The 21,103-nt window shown below is 34.9% G+C and overlaps 1 protein-coding gene across 23 annotated transcripts in view; it reads left to right on the forward strand.

Annotated features, from left to right (window-relative positions):
• The window catches only part of Ptprd (protein tyrosine phosphatase receptor type D), a 2,287,128-nt gene that overhangs the window by 1,468,052 nt on the left and 797,973 nt on the right, over positions 1 to 21,103 (forward strand). The gene's annotated exons all lie outside the window — the stretch shown is intronic.

The raw sequence follows: 21,103 nt of genomic DNA on the forward strand, positions 1-21,103 counted from the left end.
TGGCAACAAAGAGTGTTCACTAAAGCTTTTCTTTTTCGCCTCTATTTTTGGTATGTCTTTGCAAGTTTAATAATTTAAAAAAAGTCATAATTTGCTATATTTTAATTATTTATTCTTATTAAGTAATACTAGGCCTTCACATGACAGTGGCTTTTATACTCAGCTGACCCCAGAAACTGTGCAAAAGCTAACCAAAGAACCAGTCTGCTCATTGTTCATCCTGCAAGGCTTTCCCTCCATCATTCCTATAGATTCCCTTTACATGAAGGGAAACTGCATTTCAAATAAGATACTTCTCAGTGATGGTGAAGTTTCTGGTATGCGGAGTACACTTTGAAAACCACTCTATAAAGGATGCACATAAACATGTCCTGTAAAGATCAAGAAAAATCAAAGCTGCTAAAGTTTCCAATTGCAGCATGAAATGAGTCATAGATGGCAGGAAAACAAATGGACATAGTTATTTCCCAAGAAAATATTACATATAGGCTCTGAAGTGTAAATTTCATATAAGTTTTATATGATACTTACAGTTGAGGAGAACTTTTTGTCTATGGCATTGTTTTGTTTAGTTTTTACTTTGTAATGGTTTTGTATGTTTTAAATTGAAATAGAATTAAATAACTTTCAGCCCTCCCTTTTTACCCTCCAGTTGCCTGTCTCAGTTACCTTCCTTCAAATCCCTTCCCTAACACCTCCAGTTGGTAGCCTCTTTTTCTTTATGATTGTCACACAGAGATAGTGCGTGTGTGTGAGTGTGCATGTGTGTGTGTGTAAAGGTCTATGTGAAACTATATATAAATACAACATTTTGAATATGCTTTTGTTGTGTGTATGTGTATGGGTTCAAGGGTGACCACTCTGTGTTAGGCAATGAATAAGGTAGGTCATCCCTGGGAGAGGCTAATTCTCCTCAGAACAGCCATTAGTTGCCTATAGTTTCCTGTCTAGGGGTGAGACACTGAGAAAAGTTCCTGCTTCCATGTGCATATGTCCATTGATATTGTCGCTCTGGTTTTCTTCATGTAACAATTTCCTACAGATATTGTTTCACAGTAGGATCTGTGATTTTCTGGCTCTGACATTTTTCCTGCCTCTTCTGCCATATTCTTGAGCATCAACTTAGGAGCTGAGCTCCTCTTATCTGCTGGTTTCTGCACTGTGTCCAGTTGTGGTTTTCTGTAATGATTCCCAATTGTTATAAAGGGAGGTTTCTTTGATGGAGGTGGTAGCTACATTAATTTTGGCCTATACGGATATGATTTATAATACAGTAAGGATATATGTTGATCTAGCAAAATTGTTATAATGAATTTTTTTTAAGGTTCATAATCATAGAAAAGCTACTATCATTGAAAAGCTGGCTAGATTTCTAGTACAAGACATAATTTCCTACCTATTCAGTGGGTCCTATGTCCCATTAAATAGCTATTGATTGTTACAAACATGTGAGTGCCTTTTATTATACTTTTATGCATATATGCTGTGTTGGTAACTGTCATGTTCATAGCTATTGTAGATGAGTAGGGCTGTTTAATTAACTCTTTCCTTGGCATCTTGCATAATATTTTTGAACCATGGATACCAGATTGCTGCAGAAAAGAGGATTTCAGGCCATGTTCAGCTCAAACTGTGTATGTACTAAGTGTATAGTGTCTTAGGAAATAGGGGCCCACCTTCAACATCTAGGAGGCAATCAAGAACTATATCCATAATATTTTTTTGTGTTGGGAGCCAATGAACTACCTGACCAACCATTCAAAGGAGTTTCTTATGACTGATACTTGAGGTTTTGTTAGTCTATGTTCTTGTGGGGAGTGAGAGGTCTTAACTTCCTTAAGATATAAACATACACATACATATACATAAACATACTTCAACATATATAAATTATTGTGTATGACATTACATATTATTGTTTTGCATATTATTTTATATTTTGAACTTTTTCTAAATATGGATAATAAAATTCTGTCAAGGTGGATAATGTGTTAATATTTTAGAAAAAATTATTTTTAAAAAACATAAAACTAATCATGTAACATGCAGATTTAGAAAACATGTTACTACTTAATAAGTCAATGTTTCTATTTTTGAAATTTTCAATTAATAAACCAATTAATTAATTTTCATATTTATGAATGTATATGTATGTGTGAGAAAGCTATCCTTAATTTCTTAGTTATTTTTATTGTTATGATTAAAAACAGCATAACCAAGAGAGTTGACAAAAGAAAGCACCTAATTACCTTGTGGTCTTAGAATGTTAGAATCCACAATGATGGAGCAAAATAATAATTGAGAAGTCACACCTTTATCAACAAGAACAAGAGTGAGAGAACTTAGCCTGAGATATAACTGGAGATGACAGGATTCTTTTGTAGCCTCAAAACCTGTTCCCAGTGACACACTTCCTTTAACAAGGCCACACCTTTCAATATTTTCCAAACAGTTCTACCATATGTGGAGTAATTATTCAAATATATGAGCATGTGGAGACATTCTAATTCACACTACCACATTTAATGTCCAGCCTGTACTTAGCCAACACTGGCCCTAGAATGTGAGATTGTTCAGAGCCACCAGTACATTGTTGTCTAGGGTACAACATGTGCAAATAATGGTCAGTCACTATGAAGATTTTAGTATCCAATTGCAGTTTCAGAGCCTGGAGCTTACTCCAGTGGATCATTTTGCCAGTTGAGAGGTGACATCATTTATCCTTTTCCCAGTTTCGAGATTCCTGTACGTACTAGAGTTAAGGAACACTGACTAGGCCAGTGGCTCTAAATTTTCCTAATCTTGCTACCCTTTAATACACTTCTTCATATTTTGGTGACTGCCAACCATAAAATTATTTTTGTAACTACTTTAAACCAGTAACGTTGCTAGTGTTTTGAATCATAAGTAAATATTTTTGGAATAGAGGTATAGTAAAAGTATCCCAAGCTGCAGGTTGAAAACCACTGGATTACAGAAAAAAATTGAAATCTAAAGCATCAAAGTGAGACACAATTAAGGATTGCTCCTGTTGAAAAGACCTGTATTAATATATCAATTGATTTTTGGCTATACAAATCAGTGACCTAATATTTTAGAATGAATTACCTAAATTATATGAATCCACAGTAATATAATCAATATCAGTTCTCTAATTTAGCACAAGGAATTTTGACTAGTAAAAAATGCTTAGGAAATCCCTATATCAAGGCCTGAGAGCATAGCTCATGTTTGAGTATTTGCCTCGCATGCATACAAGCTGGACTTAAAAGCCCTAGTAGCACAAAACAAAACAAAACAAAACAAAACAAAACAAAACAAAACAAAACAAAACAAACAATGAAATAAATGAAACATTCTAAGCCATATACAGGTCTGAAAGGTAGAGTTTCACTTGGCAAACAGATTTTAACGGAGTGTTTAGAAGGTCTTATGAATGAAGTCCAAAATGATCAACTTGTTGATGCATTCCCATGCAACTTACCTTTCCATGGATAGGAGCTAATTGTTGTGGGTTGATGATCCTGTACTACCTATTTCCTGAGGTACTGATGCCGTAACACCATAACATCCTATAAATGTGAAAAAGAAAGTTGTTGCATCTATGAGTCTATATACTTAACCAGGACTCTGATACACAGGAACAAAGCCAGAATATTCCACAGCCTAGATTTGACAGGACAAACTTCTCTACAGATCACTTCCTTTTTAGATCCACTCCAAAAATTACCATATTTGTTATCAAGCCAGGAACATTTTCATATAGAAGACAGTGGTAGTTGTGGGAATATTTTGACTATACAAAAGTACCTAAATGTTATATATCTTAATTTATAAGCATACTCAAGTGATATCTGTACATTAAATATATTATGACAAAGAAAAATTATAATCATTATAATAATATGAAATTATCTCTATGAAGGTTATCTTCCAATATAATAAAATCTCTTTCTATAGACAATGGTTCCTAAGAACACTACCTCTATTTAACAACACAGATAAATTTAGTATATCCATAGTGCATTATACAAAAATATATAAACTCACTGTGGCCAACATTGGAATATTGCATAGACACACACACACTTGGATTCTTTTAAAAGTATTTTTTGTGTGTGTTTTGAGGTCATAATTCAATTACATCATTCCTCCCTTTCCTTTTCTTTCTCCAAACTTTCCCATACACTCCCTATGTGCTTTCAAATTTATGGACTTTCATGAATTACTGTTATCTACATATAAATGTATATACATATATACTACTATGTACATAAGTAAATACAACATTCCCAGTAGTATATGATCTGTATATATGTTTCAGAGTTGACCATTTATTATAGGATAACCAATTGTTATGCTCTTTCTTGAGGAAGAAACTTTCTCCTGCTCTCAGAATTCCTTAATGTGATCAATAACTAAAATTTTAAGAAAAGCAAAGTGGTAGGAGCAACATCTTTAAAGTGGTTAGACTGGTAACATATTTTTTGTTTCTAAGCTGTGGGTGGAGTCTGTGATTTTCATTGATACTAAATGAGGCAACTCTAATTGCCCCTTGAGTTTGGCAATGTTATTCTAAGTTTCTCAGTGTTTCTTAATATCTTTAATGTGGCAAACATCTCAATTAGTACAGTAATACACTTAGACTTGAACATAGTGTAAATTCTTTTACAATGTGATACCAAGAATTCTTATGCTTATAATGAGAATACTGTTTCATGTCATACCAGGCTACCATTAAAATCAATTTTATACTGCTTCCACAAATCTTATCGTGATTTTTAGATGTCATATAATGTTTCTAGTTGACATAACAAATGAACTATTACGGAATTCACTGAAAGCTTTTTAGTATAGGTCAGCAAACCACTTCAGAATAGTTTCAAAAATTGACAAATTGGAGTCTATCATCTTTAGGCAGCTTGATAATATATGGTCATTCTAAGGTTATAGTGCAGAGCTTTTCAAACTGCATGCCTCTGAAGAGCTCAGGCATTTCTCTCCAGGAAGAAAAGGCAAAGAAAAACCTTCCAGAGTCGATTGTTCCATTTCCCAATAGTCACAAGCTTTAATGTTGGTGTTGTAAAGATCTGTAATTGCAGAAGAGAAAATCTTCCTATATTGGATTCTCAGACATCTGGCTGGTTGTAGGGGAATTGCTGTCATGATGACAACTTTATAGAAAATGTGACATCTCACTTCCATGCCCAGGCACAAATTATCCCTTGAAGAAAATTGACCAAGATATTGAAAGAAAGTTGAATAAGATATTCCATATTATATTTTTTAAATTATATATCTTGGTATAGCTATTTAAGTTGAGTACTTTCTGTGGTTGTGTATTTTACTTTTCAAGCCATAATTGCCACGTAAAAATTAGCAGCATAAAACTTTGTGGCTGGATGGATCAGTGGGTCATATAAATTTTATGATCAAATTATTTGACAAATTTTATTTCCATCACAACAATGAAGGTGAATGGATGCTATGATAAAAATTCAACTTTTAACATGTATAAAGAGATGCGTTTCCTGTGCTTGATAATTATGCAATTATTAAATATTCACCCTCTTAAAGAGCAGTGTGATTCACATCTTCATTACCATAAATATTAGCATCCATGGTTCTCAACTGAAAGGACTCTCTTTTAATTTATGATCTTTGCTTTTATGTATAAACATGTAAAAAGATTACCATGAGTTTAAAATGTATTCTACAATGATTAAACATGTATGTGTGCTAAAGATAAGTGGCATAAAGCTCTGAACAAAACAGTATAGTAGGAGTCAAAATTGTTCATTTAAAACTATTTACTTTATGATATTTTCTCCATGCAACAAATCTTTCCACGTAAAAATGCAATCAAATATTTTACAGTAGCTATAAGCATCAAATTAGATGGCTAACCTGGCAGACCTCAAAGGCAAACAAATGTGCTATATTGTGAAATTGAGGGGAAACTAATAAATAGCTCCTTAAAAGGTAAAACAAGAGGGATTGTAACACCCATGAAATAGGAATGGAATGGAGGCCATGGTAGAACACAGAGTCAGAGGAAGAGTATGTTAATGGAAGCTCTGCCTGCCTTGGAATAGTACAAGTACCACTGGCACATTTTCCTTCTACTTGTCCCAAGACCAACAGAGGAGGATGCTTACAACCAACCATTGGACTGAGAATAGGGACCTGGATGGAGGAGTTAGGGGAAGGACTGAAGGAGCTGGTGGGGTTTGCAGCCCCATAGGAAGAACAACAATATCAACCAACAAGACCCTCCAGAGCTCCCAGGGACTAAACCACAAACCAAAGAGTACACATGGAGGAACTCATGGCTCCAGCTTCACATGTAGCAGAGGATGGCCTTGAGTGGCATCAATAAGAAGGGAGGCCCTTGATCCTGTGAAGGCTCGATGCCCCAGTGTAGGGGAATGCTAGGGCAGGGAGGCAAGAGTGGGTAGGTGGGCAGAGAAGCACCCTCATATAAACGGGGTGTGGGGATGGGATATGGGGTTTTCAGAGGGCAAACCAGGAAAGGGAATAACATTTGAAATGTAAATAAAGAAAATATCTAATAAAAAATAAAATAAACTAAAAATAGATAAAATAATATATACAGTGAACCTTATCACTGAACATTCAATTAAAGAATGAACAAGTTCAGAAAAATGTCTGCTTACTTAGATAAAATTACTGACTTCTGATTTATTTATCCCTTGGTCAATAGTTTGTACCCTTTGACCACTTCATACAAGTATATACAATGAATTTTTGTTTTGCTCACCAACCATTATGCCTTCTCAAACCCCTTTCTGTGCCATTTATTTCCAGAAGTTTCCCATCTACCTCCATGGGGTCAGGGTTATCACAATTCCTCCAATTTTTGGTACCAATATTTAAGATTCATTTTTTTTATCCACATACTAAAAAACCAAAAAACAAAATACAAAAAAAAATGAAGAAGCAACTTAAAAAGGAAAGGGTTTATTTTAATTCACAGCAGTCCATTGTATCATGAAAATCATTGTGATAGAATCGCTAAGAGGCTAATAATGCCATATCCACAATCAGAAAGGAAAGAGCAATAAATGCATGCTCATCTTACACTCTTCATGTTACCAAGAGGAAAACTCACACAGGGACTAATGCCACTGACATGGGCACTTCTTTTCACCTTAATTAACCTACTCAAAATAATTCTCTACAGGCATGGCCTGATACTGAGGTGATTGTAGATTCTGTCAAACTGACAATCACCACTAAACAGCTCACGGGCTACGTATAGTACTCCATTCATATGTTGTGCCTTGTACCACACTGATCAGAATAGAAATCGTTGTTTCTTAATTATGCAAAGATGATTCATGGGTGGCTGAGGTAAATACTAGAATGAAATACATTTTATTCATTATTTAGAATTATATTATAACGTAGTGCAGAAGTAATAAAGTAACTTTGAGATGATTTCATCTGTACTGATGAGATTAAACAGTCATCAGAGAAGGATTATTGTTATTATAACCTACACCCAAATTTTGCTAGATTAACACACTAAGCACTTCTTAATTACTACCGTTGATAAACCAAGATGTTAACTGTTAACTATCCAGACTCAAAGTAATCCGAAGCCTCAGGGGCTCAACTTCTTCTGGGGGAAGAAGAAAAAATAGAAAAGACAAATGTGGGAAGATAAAAAGGGAAAAAACTAGAATCCATGAGATGTAAGACATAAACAGAATGTTTGAGTGATGCATGATTACATTTATGGGTACTTACCATCCAATCAATATACACATCTAACTTTTAACTAAAATGGATGTTGGAAAATGTAGTCCAGATATATTCTCAGAAAGAAGAGCAGTAGATGTGTGCAACTTTAATTTTTCAAATCCCACTTTTAACATGAGTTTAAATGCTTTAACCTCCCTTCCAGCATATTACCCATCAGAAATAATGGAAAAGTAAGTGAACCATTTAGAAATGGTTCTTTGGAGCAAATCCCATCTGCATTGCTAGAATATCAGCAATCTAGTTCACTTGAGTCTATATCAGCTGATATCACTCCACCAATTGGCCCAAATCCAAGAAAGCAGCAATAAGCTGCCAGCATACCACCAAAAGTTTTTGGTGTGTTTCTCTCTATGTTGTCACAACAAATGGAGCTCAATAGCATACTAAGGCAAACCAATAGATGTGTGTTCTTCATGAAGAATCCTTCATCATGTGTCAATATGTATTTGGTGTAGCAAAACATCCTTTCACCTGTGTCTGCTTCAGTAAAACACTCCTTCACTTGTTTGCCCCAGCAAAACACCTTCTGACACAATTGACATTTGAAAGAACACTTAAGTTTCCATTTCAGATGGGCTTGAGCATGGATTACTCTCTATGTAATAGCAGCTTTCAGAAGTTTTATCTTCCATATGACTCAGAACTCTAAAAAAGAGAAGTACAAGAAAACATGAAAGAAATCATACCATCTCTTGAATTAAAAAAATCAAACAGCCTAAGAGACAACAATATTCAACTAAGAAGTAGGACTTTTGAATTTTGCAAAAACCCTAGGAGGTCATTCCTCAAGAGTCCCAAAGAGATCTTCTTCAGTATTATATAATATTTCTTTATTGTGATTTTAATCAATCATTTTAAAAAATAAAATAAAATTAATCACTCTTTCTGAAGCATGGAAGAAATCCTTACAGATATAGCAGGTACTTCTATCATTTCCTCACCAAGCGTCTGAGGTATCAGAATAGTGCAGCTTCCTTTTCTTACATGATTTGGTCTAAATTATCTAATATACATCTACTCTATCAAATACCCTATCAAATATAATTGAAAGCAACTGCTGACAGTATAGTCTAGTGTAAAGAGGATGGTCAAAAACTTGTATTTGTGATCTATGGATACTTATACTGGCTCTGCTATCTACTGTTGAATATTTTACAACTATGCTAGCAATGTTCATGGTTATTATAATAACCAAGTAAGATTATTGTGTGATATTTGAACTTCATCTGCAACCTAGAATGTTAAATGTCTTAGTTGTGGTTACTATGGGTAACATGAATCCCCATTACTAAAAGTGATTTGGAGAGAAAAGCGTTTATTTGGCTTACAATTCCATATCACTGCTGATGTTGATCATTTAATGAATTCAGGCAGGAGCTCAAACTGGACAGGAACCTGGAATCAGGAACTGATACAGAGGCTATGGATTCACTCTACTTGCTGGATTGCTCAGTATGTTTTCTATGGACTAGGCTCTCCAACATCAAACACTAATTAAGAAAATATTCTGCAAGATTGGTGCAGCTTGGTATTATGATGACATTTCCTCACTCAGTTGAAGTTCTCCCCTCTCAGATGACTATAGATTGTGTTAAACCAACAAGCACAGTTAATATTATATTACACATGATCTTTAAAAATGTCTGCATCATTGTGTGCCCATACCAATTATTGTTCTAAAGAGGTCTACATAAAATATTTTTCTAGCCCCATGTTCCAAATACTTTCAGTGTTCAATATTGAACTAGGATGATGTGTCCAACATAATTTATAAGCAATTATAAATGGTGATATTTCAAAGTATTAAAAAATTAACAAAATGTTGAAGGAGCTAAAAAAAACCACCTTTAAAATCTAAAACCATCCAGTGGAAAAAAGACAGCATTGTCAACAAATGGTACTGATTCAACTGGAGGTTAGCATGTAGAAGAATGCAAATCAATCCATTCTTATCTCCTGGTACAAAGCTCACATCCAAGTGGATCAAGGACCTCCACATAAAACCAGATACACTGAAACTAATAGAAAATAAAGTGGGGAAGAGCCTCAAGAACATGGGCACAGGGGAAAATGTCCTGAACAGAACACCAATAGCTTATGCTATAAGATCAAGAATTGACAAATGGGACCTCATAAAATTGCAAAGCTTCTGAAAGGAAAAAGACATTGTCAGTAAGACAAAATAGCAGCCAACAGATTGGGAAAAGATCTTTACCAACCCTACATCTGATAGAGGGCTAATATTTAATATATAGAAAGAACTCAAGAAGTTAAAATCCAGATAAGCGAATATACCCTATTTTAAAATGGAATACAGAGCTAAACAAAGAATTCCCAACTGAGGAATACTGAATGCCTGAGAAACACCTAAAGAAATGTTCAACATCATTTGTCACTTGTGAAAAGCAAATCAAAACAACCCTGAGATTTCACCTCACACCAGTTAGAATGGCTAAGATCAAAAATTCAGGTGATAGCAGATGTTGGTGAGGACCTGGAGAAAGAGGAACACTCCTCCATTGTTGGTGAGATTATAGCTGGTACAACGACTCTGGAAATCAGTCTGGTGGTTCCTTAGAATATTTGATATAGTAATTACCTGAGGACCCAGCTATACCACTCCTGGGCATATACCCAAAAGATGCTCCAACATGTAATAAAGACACATGCTCCACTATGTTCATAGCAGCCTTATTTATAATAGGCAGAAGCTGGAAAGAACCCAGATGTCCCTCAACAGAGGAATGGATACAAAAAATGTGGCACAATTATACAATGGAGTACTACTCAGCTATTGAAAACAATGAATTTATGAAAATTTTTGGCAAGTGGATGGAACTTAGAAAATATCATCCTGAGGGAAATAACCCAAACACAAAAGAACACACATGTTATACACTCACTGATAAGTGGATATTAGCCCAGAAGTTCAGAATACCCAAGATACAATTCACAGACCACATGAAGCTCAAGAAGAAGGAAGACCAAAGTGTGGATACTTCAGTCCTTCTTAGAAGGGGGATCAAAATACACATGGGAGAAGATACAGAGACAAAGTGTGAAACAGAAACTGAAGGAAAGGTCACCCAGAGACTGTTCCCCCTGGGGCTCTATCCTATATATATACCAAACTCAGACACTATTGTGAATGCCAATAAGAGTTTGCTGACAGAAGCCTGATATAGCTGTCACCTGAGAGGCTCTACCAGTGCCTGACAAATATAGGAGTGGATGCCCACAGTCATCCATTGGACTGAGCACAGGGTCCCTAATGGAGGAGCTAGAGAAAGGACCCAAGGAGCTGAAGGGGTTTGCAGCCCCATAGGAGGAACAAAAATATGAACCAACCAGTACCCCCAGAGCTCCCAGGTACTAAACCACCAACCAAAGAATGCACATGGAGGGACCCATTTCTCCAGCCCCAGATATACCAGATTTTCGTCTTGTGGGACATTAATGAGAGGAGAGGCCATTGCTCCTGTGAAGGCTCAATGCCCCAGTGTAGAGGAATGCCAGCACAGGGAAGCAGGAGTGGGTGGGTTAGTGAGCAAGAGGAGGGGGACAGGATAAGGGATTTTAGGAGGGGATATCAGGAAAGGGGATAACATTTAAAACGTAAATAAAAAATACCTAATAAAAATAAAATAAAATAAATAAAAAATAAAAAGAAATCTCCTTTAAAAATTTGCTCTTTCCCTCCCTACATAAATTCAGGAAGCATTTCTTATCAATAAAACTCTTAAATATTAAGGCATAAAACTAAGATTTTTGCAAAATAATAATAAGTTGCTTTTGAAAATGTTAAAAAGATTTTTTTCAGATACATATCATATGTTATTAGAGCCATTCAAAAAGGTAAGTGTCCTTCAAGGCAAGTTTATATTTTAGGTACAAGTAATATACCAAATGATGATGATGATGATGATAATCCCCATTTCCAATATACCAAATAATAACAATATGATCACCATTTCATGTATGTCACTGAAAACTTTTCAGTGGCAAGTGTATAAATTATTTTGTACTACATAAGCAATTATATTTAACATTTCAGTATGACATTCTCACTTGCAAAGACGATATAGCTTGGGTTTAAAACAAGCAGTGTCTTGGCTTTCAGCATCAGGTAGATCCCAGCTTCACATCTTTCCAATGGTATCCTTGCCAGCAGGTGACTTTCTCTGCGTTTCATTTGCTCTCAGTTACACAAATCACATAAGAACAGTCACCTCATGAACTCTTGTAGGGAAGTCAATTAGGCACCAAGAACATTCCGAAAGAAAGAAAGAAAGAAAGAAAGAGAGAGAGAGAGAGAGAGAGAGAGAGAGAGAGAGAGAGAGAGAGAGAGAGAGAGAGAGAAAGAAAGAAAGAAAGAAAGAAAGAAAGAAAGAAAGAAAGAAAGAAAGAAAGAAAGAAAGAAAGAAAGAAAGAAAGAAAGACAGACCACTGGAAATGAAGGAGGTGTCGAAGAGTGCTTCACTTTCCTGAGCTACGTGACTTTCTGTCTCACGAGAATGAGTATGAATGAGAACCCATTTGTAATATCCAGCTGAAAGAAACTCATATTCAAGGAAGCACAACATACTGTGAGAAAACAAAAATACTTCTGTCCTCACACATCATTTAGTATCATTGCTGCAGTAAATCAACTAAATCGCTTGGAAAATAATATTGTATGATCTTTTATAAAGAAAATTATTTATGAATTTCAATATTTACCAGATATTAGCACCTAAAAGTAATTTCACCACCTCAGAGGTATTAAGGCTACAATGGAACTTGCCATATCTCTTTAGTCTCCTACATATTCAGACAAATACAGTGGGCAAGAGGAAGAGTCTGGCCAAAGCTGAGGAAACAGTTACAGATGCCTTTTGAAGTTTTCTATTCCAGATTCCACAGCACTCATTCCAGGTTTGCAAGACAGCAAGAAAATTCTGGCAAAATGACGCATTTGATTAAAACAACACAGCCCAAGGAAGGTAGCATAGAAAACTAGAGGCTTAAATAGAAATTATTGTTACAATAGAAATAGAATGCCATGTATCAAAGCTGAAAAGCACCGATTGTAACAAGAGAATCAATAATTCCTCTTCAATAGCAATTTGCCTTACGTGCGTCTGTACTCCACACACTGTGGAAACACTTCTGTGGTTCCATTAGCAATAAATTACATTTTGAACAAGTGAAATCATGTAATTGGGCTTTTGAGGTTGTTGGTTGAAAAGCTAATACTTTATACTTAAAGGCCTAACATAAACAAGAAAATATAGCCTTCCACTCAGTATCCTGCTAGTGGGGATCCTGTTTATCCTGGAGCAAGTCAGAGAAAGAATAAATCCCCTCTCAAGAGACAAACCTGAAAAGCAATCACAAGCAGTTACATCAGAATTGGAAATGCACAACTCCTATTCCAAAATTATTGCTTATTTTACTTCTAAAATTACTTCTACAATCCCATTTTTCTCTTCTAATGTAATATATCGCTCCTCATATAGAATAGGGCCATAAAGATTGATATGTAGTCTTCTTTTTCAAGAAATTATTTTTAGGGAAAACAGGTAGTTCTGACAATTCAGAACATCTCAGACTTCTGTTAGAGGAACTAAAACTGTAAACTTCCTTACTCTTAGACTAATTATTGTACCAAAAAATACTAGTTTTGTATGATTTTTTTCTTAATTTCCCTGATTATTCAGTTCCTTGGTGTTTTTCCTTCTAATCATGTTGCTAACCCCGAATTCTAACTAGTGATCATGTTGTTGCTGTCCCCTTTAGGATTTCAACTTATTCACATTTGTGCAAAAGAATTTAGATAACTGCTCAAGGTTTAATTCTATAAAATTGTATAACTTATTCATTAAATTATGTAGGAATGATACTAATGACTTACAATGAAAAAGTGAGGAAATTTTAATCTAAATTTACTATGACTAAAATATACTAATTAGAGACTAAAAAATCAAGTTGGAAGTGACAAACTTGAGTTCCTAGTGCTTTGCCATTTGTTTCTCCTTATCGTGAACATGAACTCAGTGCCACAGAAAATCATTCTCTATTCAGTGTTTGATGAGTTTTTGGAGGCTGAGAATTCACCTTCAGTGTCATATTACCTTCAGAGGTTAATTAGAAGTGTGTCATTAAAAAAATGTGTTTTCTGTGTTTATACATGTGGACAGAAAGTGGTGATCAGGTGTAAGAGAGTTTTGTATTAAATTAAAACGCTGTCATTTTCATTTAGACATTTATGTACCTGCCATAAGTGTATATGCTCAAACTTTGGAGAAAAAGAGGGAAATAAAACTACTTTTATTCAATCTGTTTATTGCTATGGTGAATAAATATAAGAAAATAGTCAGCAAAATCATTGCAAAAGAAAATGTCCTATTACAACTTATTTATAATTGAAGTTTTAAGATATCTCAACTATTACCTCTTGTAAAGAAACTCACCAAAAATAAAATGAATATGTCAGTATATGGTCCTGGAAACTTGCACAGAAGACAGGTTAGTTGTCTTGAATGTCTTTTGTAAATGTGTGCACACATACTGATTTAGTCTGTTTTTTTCTAAGCAGTTCAGTTCTGAACTATATAAGTTAAATGCTTCAGTGAACAAAAAGGATTACATAGAAAGGAACAAATCAAGATATAGTGTAGTTTTACTGCTAAAAATGATGGTTGTACTAAGTTTCAAGGTGATGGTGTCAAATGGAAAGTATGAGTCCAAGTTTGAAAATAGTGGGAGACATAGCTGCTCTCAACTTTGCTTCATATTTAAACAAAGTAAGAGCCCTTTAAACTTTGGTAAAATTTCTAAACACCATTCTGTGCTCAAAGAGTGATCATCTCACTAACACAGACATAGGATTATAAATTAATATAATTCAAGGTAAGAATTCTAAGGCCTAAAAGAGCATCATTGTTATACTTCTGCACATGCTGGTCCTGAAGTGTTTGATTACATTGTAGTCATGCTCTTTCCTAATATTTCCTAGAGCATATCCTGTGTTTAATCTGCATTTTTCATTTGATGTTGTTAAATTTATTTAACAATTGTAATGTGCTTTCGAGCCCAGGAATCACATCTGAACACACACACAGGCAAACACACCCTTGAGTTAATGAACCATAAAACCTGTTGGGAGGAATCAGGTAATAATGAAAAGAGTAAAACACAGCAAGTCAGATAAAGAAATCAGGGCAGACAGGGTTTCATAGGAGAAGAAATGTGGGGCCACACTTGGCTTTGTGAGCCATTTCATTTTTAAAATTTTGAACAGTTGTTGAAACTATAGAAAAGGATCAAAAGAGAATCAGATCAGCTAGGTCAGAGACAAAGAGACCTGCTTGGAGGTTATTGACTACTAGGCTTCAAATCAGCAAACTGGAACCAAAGCATGCACTTTGAAAGTGATACCCTCTGAATTGACGATGGCTATATGAAGTAGAGAATTTGAGAACCAAGAATGAATTCCTGTAGTCTACTCTAACTTGCAAATGTGGAAACCATGGGTAGGAGGATTAGTTTAGAGTAAGACCAAACCTGATCCTACTGAGGGATAAATCTCCGCTTTTATCTACATCTTGCATACATTTTTCCTCTTCTGATGCTGGTGTTTACAGTGTCTTTTAAGAAACTCTGTGCCTTCCTTCTGCCAACATGCTTTTTCCTTATTCCCTTGAAGGGTATTGATTATCTGGTATTAACCAGAAATCAAATCAACGTAATACTATTTATTTGAAATACTGTTGATTAATCTTTAGAGGCCTTCATATTATTTTTAAAACATTCCTCTCTCAGGAATCCCTTGTTAGTGAAACAAAGTGGTGGATAGAAGCCCAGCTTGGCACTCCATCAGAAGAACCTAAGAAGTCTTAGAGTATTCTCACATTCTGTTTAGCTATTTCCAACCTCAGCAACACCTGAATGTCATTCTCCTGCTTTCTCGGATAAGCCCTGGACTCTGTACCTAAGGCATATTGTCTCAATGGTTCTAAATCAGTTAAATGCATGAACATTAAACAAAGAATCCCTTTATATCTTCAATTACAGAGTACAAAATGAATGAAAATTAGGGTTAATTAATAAAATACCTTCTATTGAAATCATTATTCATGAAAAAATTCTAAAATTTCAATATCTTTTGTGTCCTGTGTTGGAGTATTATGACATAAAAATGAATATAATCTAATTCATTTTTAACGTACAATCTAGTTATACTGTAAACTCCCATTGTCATGTTATTTTTAAATTATATACCACTTTTGCTTAGGAGAAAAATAGGTTACTACTTTAGCCTTACAACTGTGCAAGCAAAAATAAATGTTCTGCTCTGTGTTCCCTGAAGTGTTAGAAAGGAAGTGTTGGAATCTGCACCATTGCCTGCAGCTCATTTTCTATGATTACCTGTTTGAGTAGGGACAAAGTAAATTCAATGAAGCATTCAAAGCAAACATCCTTTTAATTAGACTGGGATACAGACTGCCTTCATCTTAGATTTTGTTTATTTTCATTAATAGAATAAGAGTACTTGTCTCCATGGAAGATATCACCCTTCTCTGAAATCAAGATATGTCTACCCATGTGCACTGTCTATAAGCTTGCCTTTCATCCTTGTCTCATCTAATGTAATGTTTTTTGAAATATTGTTTCCAAAATATGAAATGATATACCCTTGTTATTATTACTGATATTTTAAGTGGTAATTTGTACACTTGCATATGGCACAAAGAACTTTTTTAAAACCATGAAGGATTAATGAAAATCCCCAACTTTCTAAAATACCAAACCTTGCTTAAGCTCAGTAGACTAAATGCATCCTGCCTTCCAGAGAGCACTAATAGAATACACTTTCAAGTTAATTAGGGAAAACAATGTGATTTTCTTACTGATACATTTTTTTCTGTGGTTTTTCATCTAATATCACAATTAGAAATACATTTTATTACTAAAATCATTATATAAAGTCATTCTCACCCTATCAAATTCTTATAATTAAACTACTTATTTGTTCTTGTAAATTGGCTATCATGTATAACATTTATATTACAGGGAACTAACTTTACAGAGTAGATTGGGTGTAGACTGACACCTTAGTTAATTTTGCAGCATGCTTTGTGTCTCTGTTCTTGAGAAAATTCCATGTATTATAAAATGAAGACTTCTGTGCAACACTTTCTGCATAGAGTTCACTCACACAATTTTTTAAGAATATAGCATAGCTTAGAGTTTGCATCAGGGCAGTGGACAACCCCTGCCATCTGTACCAGAGATTTGTAACCCAACTGTGTCTGCTCAGTGTTCAAGGCACATGTGTTGTTAATCCTCTGGCACACATTGTTATGAACCAAGAGAATACATTTGTTTCTTTGACCTCTGCACACATTTTCTTCCAAGAAATATTCTTGTTCGTCCACAGACTAAATTCTGACATTCAGTCCAAGCTTTATTTTATAGTGGAAAAATCCTGCTAGTAAAACTAAAATTTGGAATATAAACCATGAAAAGTGGTGTGCCTTGTACTCAGGAGGTAGAACAGGGAAGGCAGGAGTTCGAGGTTATTCTTGACTATACAAAGAGTTCAAGTCCTGCTTAAGATACATGAGACCCTACCTCAAAAATGATTAAAAAATAATGACTAAAATAAGATAGAATTATTAGTTTTTACTAAAATATTTAACAGAATATTAAGTGACCATCTGATTCCTATTCAGGTTTGGAAGTTGCTTCTTATGCATAAAGTAGAGGGAAAATTTGCAACCTACCTTTTATAGAACTGGCCCCCACTGAGGCTGGCTAAGGAAGATGAGTAGTCCAAATTTTCTGAACAATCCCAAATATACACTTCATCAAAATTTCCATTTATTTTTTTATCAATATATAATACTCAGATCATCAGACTATAAGGTCAGTAGGAAAGACATATGGCAACAAATAAAAGCATAGTTATGTCAAGGTATTAAATCTTAAAAGGGTCTTTACACAGAGTTAAACCTCAACAAAAGAACATAAAATGGTGTTCCCACTTTGATTTCTGAGGAGTTTGCCACAACTTTCTCTTCTACAACCTAAATTTATTACCTGTGTTTTGCTTGAATTTCAAACCATTAAATTAGCAAAACACTGAAAAGGGAAGATAGGATTCCAACAAAATTAAATAATTCTAGTCACATGATTTTCTTAAGGCTTTAATGAAAATCATCTGAGGAATCCCTTTAATTTTAATGAGAAATTTTATGTAACTTTGTAAGCATGTGAAAAATAAACATATATCTGACATCTTATAGTAAACAGTTCCCTTTAACATCAGTCAAAAACAGTTACCATGAGCTTGACAAGCAAATTTTCATGATCATTCAAAGGAGAAGAAATACAACATCAAGAGGCTACTTTGTGCCAGTCACTGTCTTTGGTACTCCCCATATCTTTAGTCACAATATCAGATGTTGTTATTGTAACTATTATATGAATAGATAGAAGCAAAGAGAAGTTAGGTAACCTGTCCAGAGCAAGCAACAGGGATAAAAAAAAAAAAAAACAGGGATAATAAAGTGAGTGCATTATTACGTCTAGATGCTAGGCTGTACCTCTCTGGAATACGCTGACTGACAAACATTTGAAATCCATATAGCTGCTGAAATTATCCAAGGAAACTTTTCTATTGTATAGTTCCTACATATTCCACTGTAAGTTTTCATTGCCCCCACAATGAAAACCTAGTAGCAGTTTGGGCTTATATAATGCTTATTAATCTAAACCTGTCTAGGCTATCAATACTATCACTTGCTCTTCTCTCACTCACAGAGTTGCATACTCAGTATCCCTCTTTCTATATGCAAGTAGTCCAACATGTTACATATGATTCTCACTGCCCATGCTGCCTGGCCTACTCTTCATTGTTGGGCATTTGACTCTATCTCTTTCACGTTTGAGTTGAAATATCAGAAAAAATTTCAGAGTGTAAAACATCCAAATCCAAACAGCCCATATTTGATTATTCTCTTGCTTTTTGTCTCTTGCTTTTAAATATTTGCTAGCTTTTTGTTACATATTTTACATCATGAAGTCTAGTTAAATGAAGGCATTCATTCTTTTTATGACATATGTCATTAAACTTAATGCTTAGAACATAGTCTGAGCTCAGTCAGCAAGGCAACATTTAACTCAGGGTTTCTCCCTGAACCTGGAACAGCATGCTTGCTCAGTAAACGACTGCCTCGTCAGATGAGTGATTCTCACATGGGAAAGTCATTTTTCCAATGAATTCAAACACAGAATCTGAGGGCCTGCTCTGTGACAGGCCGTCCTCTACCTACTAAGATGTGTGTGATCTGAAACAGGAAATAAATGATGAATCCCATGGCCTGAAGAGGCTCATACTACACAGTAGGATTTATCCCTTTGATAACCGCAGACCTGGGAATGAAGTGTTAAAGCAGAGGTCAACTGGTGATGGAACTCAGACTATAGCAGAGTGTTGATAGAGTAGAAGATCAAATGAGAAAAAGCCTCTGTATGTGTGGTTTGATAGCAAATTGGAGTGACACTAATGGATCAGACACCAATCTTTCACTGATATTGAAGTGCAGCACTACCATACTGGGAAATGTGACTGGTAAAGTACACTGGGGCAAAGCCTGACCACACTGCTTAACAGTGGCCAGCTTGTCTAAGAATATTGTCAGTTCCACTACTGAGAGCCATCATACTGCTGCATCACCTATGCATGTGTATTTGGACTATACTTCATGGGATTTTTAATATATATATATATATATATATATATATATATATATATATATATATATATTTAATTCCTCATTTATACTATCAGAAGCATAAGAGAAGTTGGCACACAAGAGGGACTAGAAGAGAGAATGAATGAAAAGATAGAAGATGGGAGATTGGGTGAGGGAGGACACAGGGATGGAATACCAGCTGTTCAGTTGAATCATTTGTTGTTACAAAAACTTAACAAAACAATGACATGACTTCCTTTGAGACTTGGAATTATTTTCTCCTATCAACTGTGCCCAGAAGATGGCAACTCTTGCAACATTTTGAAACCTGTATAAAACAGAGGAAATTGTTTATATTTAGAACTTTTAATGACTTTCATCTTATAATATTTTTGATAAAAATATAAAAGCTTATAAACTGGCAAACAATGCATCAAAACCTACTAAAAATTGGTTGATTCCAACTTTATTATTGGGGTGGGGGGGAAGAAGGTATGAGGTTTGAAACCAGGTTTCAACTTATCAGGAGACACCTGTTACTGACAAAACATTAAAATTAATAAATACTTTGATAATTATCAGAGTTACCATAGTAGTTAGCAGTATCAACTTCATCTAAGATTTTTTTTTCTAATTGTAGCCAACAAACTATTGAGGCACCTATGTCAAGTAGTTTAGGCTGTAGTTGATGAATATATATATATGTGTGTGTGTGTGTGTGTGTGTGTGTGTGTGTGTGTGTGTGTGTGTGTGTCACAACCACATAGACTACAAGATATATAGGCAAAGAGATAAATGGATGTATGGAAGGATGGAGGGATGGACAGATGCATGGATGGATGGATGGATGGATGGATGGATGGATGGATGGATGGATGGATGAATGGATGGATGGATAGATGGAGGATAGACAAAGACAATCTATCTGATCATTGTGCATAACCCTTACTGAGGATTATCTTAACAATCTTCTTCCTTTCCTAGACTTTCTCTCTTAGTCATTACTATCAAATACTCCTTCCATTAAAATATTAATAATCATACCTATAACACCAGTGCCATATAGTTTTACACCCAATAGACATTGAAATTTGGGAGAAGTAATATCTTTTTCTCCTCTATGTAGATGTACAGACAAAAGGTCACTTTCTCCATGTCAGCATTAAGCTTTGCTCACAAGTTGTAACCAATTTGCTTGGCAGTTTGTCAAACTTCTGCAGCTCCTCTCAGTGTTCTTGGCTTTTGTTTACGTATATCAGTAATCAACTGGTTAATTTTTCTTTCTCAAGCTGTGCTTTTCCTTAGATATACTCCTTATGAGTTCATATCAGTACCTATATCATGCAATTTGACCTATATCATGCAATTTGACCTACTATGACTGATTCAGTTTGTATTCCTGTGGAAATTTCTCAAAATCATTGTTTATTTGTTCTAAGAGTGTATTGATGACTGGAATCTAGACTTCAACAAATTTTGTTTCCTTCATTCCCAAACCATGCTCTCTATAAAATTTCACACAAAGTTAGGCAAGTTGTACTATTAAAAAATTTCTTTGGCATTAAAAATAATGA

This window comes from Mus caroli, unplaced genomic scaffold, assembly GCF_978045245.1.
Source record: "Mus caroli unplaced genomic scaffold, Mus_caroli_1 scaffold_6, whole genome shotgun sequence".
NCBI lineage: Eukaryota > Metazoa > Chordata > Mammalia > Rodentia > Muridae > Mus > Mus caroli.